This window comes from Sapajus apella, unplaced genomic scaffold, assembly GCF_009761245.1.
Source record: "Sapajus apella isolate SASKATOON/1434 unplaced genomic scaffold, GSC_monkey_1.0 scaffold14, whole genome shotgun sequence".
Lineage (NCBI taxonomy): Eukaryota > Metazoa > Chordata > Mammalia > Primates > Cebidae > Sapajus > Sapajus apella.
Genome location: NW_022436954.1, coordinates 4,103,380 through 4,114,384, shown reverse-complemented (window position 1 = coordinate 4,114,384; position 11,005 = coordinate 4,103,380). Strand labels below are relative to the sequence as shown.

The following is an 11,005-nucleotide window of genomic DNA, read 5'->3' as shown; positions in this document are numbered from 1 at the left end:
GCTGCCACCCACTATGACAGCCACCAGAAGGCGAACGCTGGTACCCATTGCACCAGCTACCAGAAGCCTCAAGCGATGTCTCAGTGAGGCTTGCCAGGTCAGAGTTGCAATGACTCGTCAATCCCCCAACTCAGGCCCTTCCTTTGAAATAGTTCCCAGACCAGACTTACATCCAGAGGTTTTTTTTTTTTAGGACCCTGAGGAATTTCGGGTGAATATTGGCCGAGAGGTCGCTTATCCTCCACGGTGGCACCCTGGGACCCTGGGAAAGAACAGGGGGCGCCTCCCCAGAGGCCCCCGAGGTAGGAGCAGCTGCCCGGGTGAGACTCTGAGATGGCTTTTGTCTGGTGATAACAAAAAGAGAATATCTCGCTGGGGACTCCAAATGTTGTATTGGACCGAGCGTAGAAAGTTAGCACCAAGACAAAAGTATGCCAGATTGCAGGGTCATTTATTATGCCGGCGACCACAGAGGACTCACGTCTCTCCAACCTGTGGCGTCAAAAGGAGGGTGCCAAGACTTTTTATACCCGAAAAACCACCTTGGGAGTGGGCGTGAGGAGCGGGGAAGGGGATGAAAAGGTTTCAGACATTCCAAGGTCCAGGGGATTCTGTGATTCACCTCCTGGGTGGAGACGAGGGCGGGGGTCTCCGGACATTCCAAGGGCCAGGGGACTTTTGTCATTCTGTTTGTTACTTCAGTGGTTTATGGAAGTCAAGATAAGCATTTGTTTACACACAGATCTTAGTTATCCTGGGCTGCTTATTTTAGTTATTACTGGTAAGCAAAGGCTAGCAATTGTGGTACAATATCACACCACCATGCCTGGTTGACTTTTTAATTTTTATTTATATATATTTTTTGAGATGGAGTCTTACTCTGTCACCCAGGCTGGAGTGCAATGGCACAATCTCAGCTCACAGCAACCTCTGCCTCCTGGGTTCAAGCTATTCTCCTGCCTCAGCCTCTGAGTAGCTGGGATTATAGGCACCCACCACCACAGTCAGCTAATTTTTTTTTTTTTTTCATTTTTAGTAGACACAAGGTTTTACCATGTTGGCTAGGCCTCCTTTTTTTTTTTTTTGAGACAAAGTCACACTTTGTCACACAGGCTGGAGTGCAGTGGCATGGTCTTGGCTTACTGTAGCCTCAGCCTCCCAGGTTCAAGCAATCCTCTTGCCTCAGCCCCCCAGCTGTGACTACCACCTGGCTAATTTTTATATTTTTTGTAGAGATGGAGTTTTGCCATGTTGCCCAGGCTGGTCTTGAACTCCTGGTTTCAAGCAATCCTCCCATCTTGACCTCCCAAAGTGCTGGGTTTGCAGGCATGAACCACTGCAACTGACCAAAATTTCTTTTTTTTTTCCTCTTGAGATGGAGTCTCTCTCTGTCATCCAGACTGAAGTGTAATGGCACCATCTTGGCTCACCGCAACCTCTGCCTCCCGGGTTCAAGCAATTCTCCTGCCTCAACCTCCTGAGTAGCTGGGATTACAGATGCACGACACCATGGCTGGCTAATTTTTGTATTTTTAGGAGAGATGGGATTTCACCATGTTGGTCAGACTGTTCTCAAACTCCTGACCTTGTGATCCACCCGCCTCAGCCTCCCAAAGTGCTGGGATTACAGGCGTGAGCTACTGTGCCTGGCCTAATTTCTCTCTTCTTATAAGGACAACAGTTGTACTGGGTTTAGGGCTCACTCTACTCCAGTATGAACTTATCTTAACTGGATTATATATGCAAAGCTGCTGTTTCCAAATGAGGTCACATTCACCGGGCTCAGAAGGGCATGAATTCCGCGGAGACAAAATGCAACCCAGTAGAGGCAGGTAGTTTGATATGTGCCGTAGGCAACACACACACCTCCTTCCCATGACCCTGGTGGCAGGGTAGCTCTCAGTTGGGGCAAAGCTTCTCTGGGGACCCTCTTATTAGTGGCCTGAGGACAATGCCAAGAGAGGAACAAAGTGTGTGATTATAACCTTCCTGGAAGGAGTAAAGTCACTCGGTGCTGCAGACTGGTTGCGACGGCTGGGTATAAACTTTACAACAGGCCCTGAGGTCCATTTGAAAACTTGTCTCCGCCGGGCGCAGTGGCTCATGCCTGTAATCCCAGCACTTTGGGAGGCCGAAGCAGCTGGATCACTTGAGGGTGGGAGTTCAAAATCAGCCTGGCCAACCTGGTGAAACCCCGTCTCTACTGAAAAATACGAAAATTAGCCAGACGTAGTGGTGAGCACCTGTAATCCCAGCTACTCGGGAGGCTGAGGCTGGCAATCACTTGAAACCGAGAGATGGAGTTTGTAGTGAGCCAAGATTTCCCCACTGCACTCAAGCCTGGGCAACAGAGCAAGACTCTGTCTCACAAAAAAATTTTAAAAATAAAAGAAAACTTGGCCGGGCGCGGTGGCTCACGCCTGTAATCCCAGCACTTTGGGAGGCCGAGGCGGGTGGATCACGAGGTCAAGAGATCGAGACCATCCTGGTCAACATGGTGAAACCCCGTCTCTACTAAAAATACAAAAAATTAGCTGGGCATGGTGGCACGTGCCTGTAATCCCAGCTACTCAGGAGGCTGAGGCAGGAGAATTGCCTGAACCCAGGAGGCGGAGGTTGCGGTGAGCCGAGATTGCGCCATTGCACTCCAGCCTGGGTAACAAGAGCGAAACTCCGTCTCAAAAAAAAAAATAAATAAATAAAATAAAAGAAAAGAAAACTTGTCTCTTTACTAATGACTTGGAAAAGGGGGGAAAAGCAAAAAAGAAAGAAAGAAAACTTGTCCCAAGGCAGCAGAAGGCCAGGAGGGTGGCCAACGAATTTCTAAATTGGGTGACCGCTCTTCGGTCAATAACAGTCCCTGAAGAACTTTTAAACAGGAAAAGAGGAAGAAGGAAAACAGTGTTTCTGGATTACTCACGGAGTCCACACCCTCTGCTGGGCCCTCCGCCAGGGCCATCTGGGGAGACAGTAGGGTTCAGTGATTAAGCATGCTGGCACTGGGTCCAGACTACCTGAGTTTGAATCCTGACTCTACCACTTGGTGGTTTATAACTCTGAGCGAGTCACTTGTCTTCTCTGCCTCAGTTGCCTTATTTGTAAAATGCAGCTAATGGCAGGGCACGGTGGCGCATACCTGTTGTAATCCCAGCATTTTGGGAGACAAGTGGGCGGATCACTTGAGGTCAGGAGTTCAAGACCAGCCTGGGCAACACGGAGAAACCTCATTTCTACTAAAAATACAAAAATTAGCCTGGCATGGTATCGTGTCTTTAATCCCAGCTACTCGGAAGGCCGAGGCATGATAATCACTTGACCCCAGAAGGCAGAGGTTGCAGTGAGCTGAGATCATACCACTGCACTCCAGCCTGGGTGACAGAGGGAGACTCTGTCAAAAAACAAATAATAAAAAATAAAAAAAGTAAACTGCAGCTAATAATGGCAAGCAGCTCCAGGGTCACTGAGGGGCTCTTACCAGAACAGAGGAAAAATCCTTATCATCTAATCATCCTCATGGCAGCCATGCAGGGCAGGCATCATTGCCCCATTGTCCTCATTCTACAGGTGAAGAAATGAAGATTCATTCTTTTTTTTTTTTTTAGATGGAGTCTCACTCTGTTGCCCAGGCTGGAATGCAGTGGTGCAATCTTGGCTTACTGCAACCTCCGCCTCCCAGGTTCAAGCAATTCTCCTGCCTCAGCCTCCCAAGTAGTGGGATTACAGGCACCCACCACCACGCCTGGCTAATTTTTTTTGTATTTTTAGTAGAGATGGAGTTTCACCATGTTGGCTAGTTTCGAACTCCTGACCTCAAGTGATCTGCCTGCCTTGGCCTCCCAAAGTGCTAGGATTACAGGCATAAGCCACTGTGCCTATCCTTATTGATTGATTGATTGATTGAGACAGAGTCTCGATGTGTCACCAGGTGCCAGGCTGGAGTGCAGTGGTATCATCATCTTGGCTCACTGCAGCCCCCACCGCCCAGGTTCAAGCTATTCTCCTGCCTCAGCTTCCTGAGTAGCTGGGACTACAGGCTTATGCCACCACGCCCAGCTAATTCTTGTATTTTAGTAGAGACGGGGGTGGCCAGGATGGTCTCCATCTCTTGACCCGCCTTGGCCTCCCAAAGTGCTGGGATTACAGGCATGAGCCACCACGCCTGGCCTCCTTTCTGTTTTTTTTTTTTTTTTTTTTTTTGAGATGAAGTATAGCTCTGTCACCCAGCCTGCAGTGCAGTGGCACGAATCTCAGCTTACTGCAACCTCTGTCTCCTGGGTTCAAGCAATTCTTCTGCCTCAGACTCCCCCGTAGCTGGGACTATAGGTGAGCACCACCACGCCCAGCTAATTTTTGTATTTTTAGTAGAGACAGGGTTTCACCATGCTGGCCAGGATGGTCTCAAACTCCTGACCTCGTGATCCACCCGCCTTAGCCTCCCAAAGTGCTGGGATTATAGGCGTGAGTTTTTTTTTTTTTAAAGAAATGGGGTCTCACGGCCGGGCGCGATGGCTTACGCCTGTAATCCAAGCACTTTGGAGGCCAAGGCAGGCAGATCACCTGAGGTCAGGAGTTCAAGACCAGCCTGACCAACATGGTGAAACCCCATCTTAAAAAAAAACAAAAAAAACAGAAACAGGGCCTCACTGTTTCCAGGCTGGAGTGTGGTGGTGCAATCACAGCTTACTGCAGCCTGGACCTCCTGGGCTCAAGCAATCCTCCCACCTCTGCCTCCCAAGTAGCTGGGACTACAGGCATGCACCCCCATGCCTGACTAATTTTATTTTACTTATTCATTTATTTATTTTGTAGACAGTCTCACGCTGTCGCCCTGGCTGGAGTGCAGTGGTGCTATCACAGCTCATTGCAACTTCTGCCCTCCGGGTTCAAGCAATTCTCCTGCCTCAGCCTCCAGAGTAGGTGGAACTACAGGCATCTACCACCACACCCAGCCTAATTTTTGTATTTTTGGTAGAGACAGGGTTTCACCATGTTGGCCAGGCTGGTCTCCAACTCCTGACCTCAAGTGATCTGCCTGCTTCGGCCTCCCAAACTGGGGATTACAGGCATGAGCCACTGCACCCAGCTAGAAATGAAGATTCCAAAAGTGACGTGGGGGCCACAGCGGCTGCTTGCACATGCTGTTCCCTCTGCCTAGAACGCTCTTCTCTCCCTTTTTCTAGTTTATTTTCTCTTCATCTTTGACTCAAGTGTCTCTTCCTCAGGGATGTCCTTCTCCTGCTCCCCTAGACTAAGCTGGTCTCCCTATGCTTCCCTTTCCCAGAATCCTGGCTTCCTCCCCAGGACCCCAGGCACTTAGACATCGGGCATAAAGGGGATTCAATGGTGGCCCCAAAAAGATTTGTCCATGTTCTAATCCCTGAACCTGTGAATGTGACCTTATTTAGAATAAAGGTCTTTGCAGATGTGATGAAGATCTTGAGAGGAAGAGATCATTGTGGATCATCCAGGTATGCCCTACATCCAGTGACAGTTGTCCTTGTCAGGGAGCACACAAAGGAAAGGAGGCGATGCAAAGACAGAGACAGAGATTGGAGTGATATGGCCACAAACCTGGGAAGCCAAGGATCGCCACCGCCACAGAAGCTGAAAAACACAAGGGAGGACCCTCCTCTAGAGGCTCGAGAGGGAGTATGGTCCCACTGGCACCTTGACCTTGACCTCAGGCTGCTATTCCCAGAACTGCAAGAGAATCCATTTCTGTTGCTTTTAGCCACTAGGTTTGGTGTAACTTGTTACAGCAGCCATGGGAAACTCACAAGGTATGTTTGTGGAATTCACCGGGAACAGAGTCCCCTGCCTCCCATTTGTGACTGTGACTTGGCTGCAAAATAGGCCTTCATCATGTTAAGCCACTGACTTGGGGGCTGCTCTTTATAGCCATGAGCCTACCCTGGCTCATTCCATGTTAGTAACACATGGCTTCCTCAGGAGACTGGAAACTCCTTGAGGGCAGGGCCATGTCTCCCACACACCATGAGCAGCTCACCCTGCACAGTGTCTGCCACATTGTAGGAAGAAGCATTTGTTGAATGAATGAATGAATGCATTGAGGCTGAGACCTGGAGGATGAGCAGCAGTTGGCCAGATAAAGGGAGGGGATCAATCTTTCAGGTGGAGGGAGCAGTGTGGGAAAGGTCCAGAGGCTGGAGAGAAGAGAGTTCACCTGGGAAGTGCCAATCCATTCAATAGTCTAGGATGCAGCAGACGCCCCCTGGCCCAGGCTCTGCACGTTTGCTACAAATGATTCCCCATTTCCCTGCTACCTGCCACACTCAAGACTTCAGGTCTTGCCCATCCTGGTTTCATCTGCACATAAGGGCTTCACAGTCATGGGGCAGGTAGGTGGTCAGGAAAGACACTGGCTGGGCCTTAGGCCAGCCTCTGTGACTGCCACCCACACACTCATGCCCTTGGGCCTTCATTTCTTCCTCTGTCAAAGGGAGATGATAACCTTCCTTGCCAGCTCTTAGGGTGGGTGAGGTGACAAGAGGAAGTGTGGGGACCGCACTGAGCTTGGCCAGAGCCACAGCAGGGCTGGGTTTAAACCTGGTGAGAAGAGGAGGGACAAGGCAGCTTCCCGGCGGTGAAACCCTCGCCAGCCACGAGCCGACCCCGCAGAGGACCTGCCCCCAATCCCCCACCGACACACAGACCTTGCTGACATTGTGGACACACGGGAGGGGCTGTGGTGCCCGCAGAGGCCTCCCCAGTGTTGGTGGGCAACACGGCCCATGCAGACGGATGGCTCTGCCAGAGCTCCCACCTCCCAGCCCAGAGCCCTCTGCCTGCACTGGGTGTCCAAATCCCCTTCCCTGGGAGGCACCAAACTCAGAGTGTCCACCAGTCAGGAGAGCCAGGAGGAGGCTCAGGTTTGGGTGGAAGCCTGAGGTCCAAGCCTCCACCCTGCAACTAACTTGCTGAGTGACCCTGGAGGCATCCCTGCCCTCCTCTGGTCCTCATTTTCTCCTCCATAAAATGGGGATCATGATCTTTATTTCTCCCTTGGGCTGAAGGGCAGATGAGATGCTGAGCATGTAGATGCTTTGCAAACTGCAGTGTGCTGTGTCCAGGGGGGCGACACCATCATCACCTGCTCCTCACCACCCTCTTTATCATGCTAGAGAGTAAAACCTCTGTGGCCAAACTGCCTGAGTTTGAATCCTGCCTCTGCCACTTGCTAGCTGGGCAACATCAGGCAAGTCACTGCACCTCTCTGTGCCTCATATTGGTTGTCCCGCCTCACAAGGTGGTTAATACATGTGAAACACTCAGAGCAGTTGGTCCTTGGCTCTTGGGAGCCAATGCCAGGATGTTCTCCCTGTGTGACCCCGGCAGGTCTCATCTGTGAGCCTCAGCAGCCTCTTCTGAAAAATGGGGATGTTAATAACAGCACCTGGCCCGAGGCGTCCTGGAGGATGAGTGGGGCCAGGGCACACACTGTGCTGAGCCCAGGGCCAGCCCACAGAAGCGCCGGCTCAGTGAGTGACTCGGAAGCCTAGCATTTGGAGCCTGGCGTGTCCTCAGCTCACCTTGGCTGGCCTTGGCAGGGCCATGGGCAGCAGGGAAGGGCCGTCAGGATCTGGGAAAATGGGTCCAGCCCCAGACCAGATGGCCGTCCTGGGGCCTCGCAGGAGGTGGGTTCTTCTTTAGTGACCTGCATGGTCAATGGTTTGGGAGGAAGAAACTCTCTCCCCACCACCTACTCTCATTGTGGCTGCCAAAGAACCCTCCCTGCCCCACCCCAGCCAGGCCAGGTCTCCCTTCTCTGAGCTTCGGGTACAAGCAGTCACTCAACCAACACTTGGCAAGGCTCACCCAGAGCCCTGCTAGGGCAAGGACTTCAGTGAGGATGAGGGGCACTTGCTCACTGAAGTCCAGCCTGGTAGAGGAACCACACCCCAGGAGCAAAGATGCCCCGAGAAAGGCAAGGTTGGCTCTTGGAGGGTGGGTACCAGAGACAGCCTCCTGAGGAGGGGCTAGCAGAGCTGAGTGTGGGCTACCCCAGTGGAAGAGCTGGGAGGGCACTCCAGGCAGAGGGGACAGCAGGTGCAAAGGCACAGGGATGGGGAACAGCTGGCATACTGGGAGAACAAGGCAAACAGTTTCCCGGAGGAAAGGTGGATCTGGAGGATGTTAGGGCTGAGAGGGTGGCAACGGACAGAGCTCAAAGGACCAGGAAGGGCTGGGCGTGGTGGCTCATGCCTGTAATCCCAGCACTTTGGGAGGCCAAGGTGGGTGGATCACCTAAGGTCAGGAGTTCAAGAGCAGCCTGGCAACATGCTGAAACCCCCATGTCTACTAAAAATACAAAAATCAGCTGAGTGGTGGTGGCACACACCTGTTATCCCAGCTACTTGGGAGGCTGAGGCAGGAGAACTGCTTGAACCTGGGAGGCAGAGGTTGCAATGAGCTGAGATCACGCCACTGCACTACAACCTGGGGGACAGAGTGAGACTCCCTCTCAAAAAAATAAAAATTAGCTGGGCATGGTCATGTACACATGTGGTCCCAGCTACTTGAGAGGCTGAGGTGGGAGGATCGCTTGAGCCAAGGAGGCGGAGGTTGCAGTGAGCCGACATCGTGCCACTGCACACCAGCCTGAGTGACAGAGCCAGACCCTGTCTCAAAAAAGGAAAAAAAAAAAAAAAAAAAAGGACTGGGAAGGCAAGAACAAAGTTTGAACTGCCCCTGAGAAGCACGGTGGAGCCACTGCACAGTGTTCAGTAAAGGAGGGAGAGCAGCAGCTTAGAAAGATTCCTTGTGGTCACATGAGCATGGAGGATGCGTGGGGTCCACCGGGAGGAGTGCAGATGGAAGCTCAGAGGGAGGGACGGGCTTCACTGGCCACACAGCCGAGTGTCCCACACCCCACCTGGCCTACTTGGTATAGCTTTATCCTCTGTCTTGCTCCCCCTGCCTGAGTTCCACCTCCCCCAGTAGCTGCTCCCAGAGGCCAGGAGCACTTGGGCCTCTGCTTCCCTGCGAAGGCATCAGACCTGACAGCAGGAGGCAGATGTGTGAGTGATGGCTGGTGGCAGGCCTGGGTCGCTGCTCCAGCCTGCGCCTGTGTGGGACGCCTCCTGGGCCTTCCCTTGCTCTGTCCCCACTCCCAACCTGGAGCCATGGGTCCCACCTCTCCACCCTCGTTCTCATGATTGTCACCGCCTGAACACAGACACGAGACAATGTTTAGTTAGTGTGATAACGTTGAGTGTCCGCAGACCAGAGACAGCTGGAAGGATGGAAACCTCCATGGTCGGTGACTCTTTCCTGATGGTTGCTCTGCTACTAAGCGCTAAGTGGGGCAGTGAGATGAGGGAGATTAAATGGAGACACCAATTCCTAAAGCAGTGTGAGCTGGGCCTGACCAGACGTCCTCCCCAGCTTCCCGCCAGGACAGCGCCTGAGAGGCGGAAATAAACATCTCGAAGGGAAATGTGGCCGCTCGGTTGCACTAATAGAGGAAGCAGAGAAGCGAGCAGGGAACGCTCTTACTGTCACTCTACGTCCACACCCACCGGCTAGCCTTGTCAGCCCATCTTCAAAATAAAACACATCCAGACTCCACGCTCCGCCCCTCACCCTCAGCACCACAGCCCTGGCTACGCCACCGTCATCTCTCACTGGGATCATTTCTGCAGCCTCCCAGCTGGTGGCCACGTTCAGCTTTGCCCTCTGCCATTTACTTTCCACACAAGGTCCAGGGACACGCCTCTAAAACGAAAGCCAGGTCCAGGCACTTCTCTGATCAAAACTCAGAAATGGCTTCCCTGTTCGTGCAGAGTAAATTCCGTGGCCCAGGACGCCCCACCCTCCGGGGGTCTCCAACCTCATCGGGAGGCCTCTCCCTGGGCTTCGCTCACCCTGGCTTCCTGTGGTTCCTGGAATCCAGCAACACCCATCCCACCTCAGGGCCTTTGCACTTGCCCGTCCATCTACCTGAAGTACTTTCCTTGAAATGCCCGCCTCACTTCCTCACCATCTCTGCTCATTAATTGCCTCATCACAGAGGCCTTCCTTGACCGCTATCAAAAACAGGTCTCGGCTGGGCGAGCTGGCTCATCCCTGTGATCTCAGCACTCTCAGTCTGAGGCGGACGGATCACTTGAGGCCAGGAGTTCAGGGCCAGCCATGGCCAACATGGCAAAACCCCATCTCTACTAGAAATACAAAAATAGCCAGGCACGGTGGCTCATGCCTGTAATCCCAGCACTTTGGAATGCTGAGGCAGGCAGATCACCTGAGGTCAGGAGTTTGAGACCACCCTGGCCAACCTGGTGAAACCCTGTCTCTACTAAAAACTTAGTTGGGCACAGTGGTACATGTCTATAATCCCAGCTACTTGGGAGGCTGAGGCTGGAGAATTGCTTGAACCGGGATCCAGGAGGCGGAGGTTGCAGTGAGCCAAGATCGCACCACTGCATTCCAACCTGGGCTACAGAGTGAGATTCCGTCTCAAAAAAAAAAAAAAAAAAAAAAAAAGCCCAGCATGGTGGCATACTCCTGTAATCCTAGCTACTCAGGAGGTTGAGGTGGAGAACTGCTTGAACCCGGGAGGTGGAGGCTGCTGTCAGCCGAGATTGCATCACTGCATTCAAGCCTAGGCCACAGAGCGTGACTGTCTCAAACAAAACAAAATAGCTCTTCCTCTCTGCTCCTTACCTTGTTTATTCTGGCTGACGTTTACTTATTGTCTCCCCCACCAGAATGTCAGCTCCACGAGGCAGGAATTTGATATGTTTTGTGTCCTGCTGTATTCCCAATACCTGACACTTAATAGGTGCTCATTTAATAGTTGTTAACTGAATTGAGTGAATGAATGACTTGTTGAATGAGGCTTCAGCATCCAAAAGAGTTTAGAAAACTTGGGTCAGGTAGGGGAACTTGCAAATTTGGGGTTCCCTCTCTAATCTTTTGAATTTACTGGCACATGTCTGCCCTGACCCTCTTTTAAAAAAATTATTTTTATTTTTATTTATTTATT

The 11,005-nt window shown here is 51.9% G+C and overlaps 1 protein-coding gene across 1 annotated transcript in view; it reads left to right on the top strand.

Moving 5' to 3' along the window:
• CUNH11orf86 (chromosome unknown C11orf86 homolog) overlaps positions 1–10,602 on the top strand; it is a 19,910-nt gene extending 9,308 nt beyond the window's left edge. Inside the window, exon 3 of the transcript XR_004270266.1 lies at positions 10,579–10,602. The gene's annotated coding sequence lies outside the window, so the exon portion shown is untranslated. The remainder of the gene's footprint in view (positions 1–10,578) is intronic.
• The last annotated feature ends 403 nt before the right edge of the window (positions 10,603–11,005 follow it).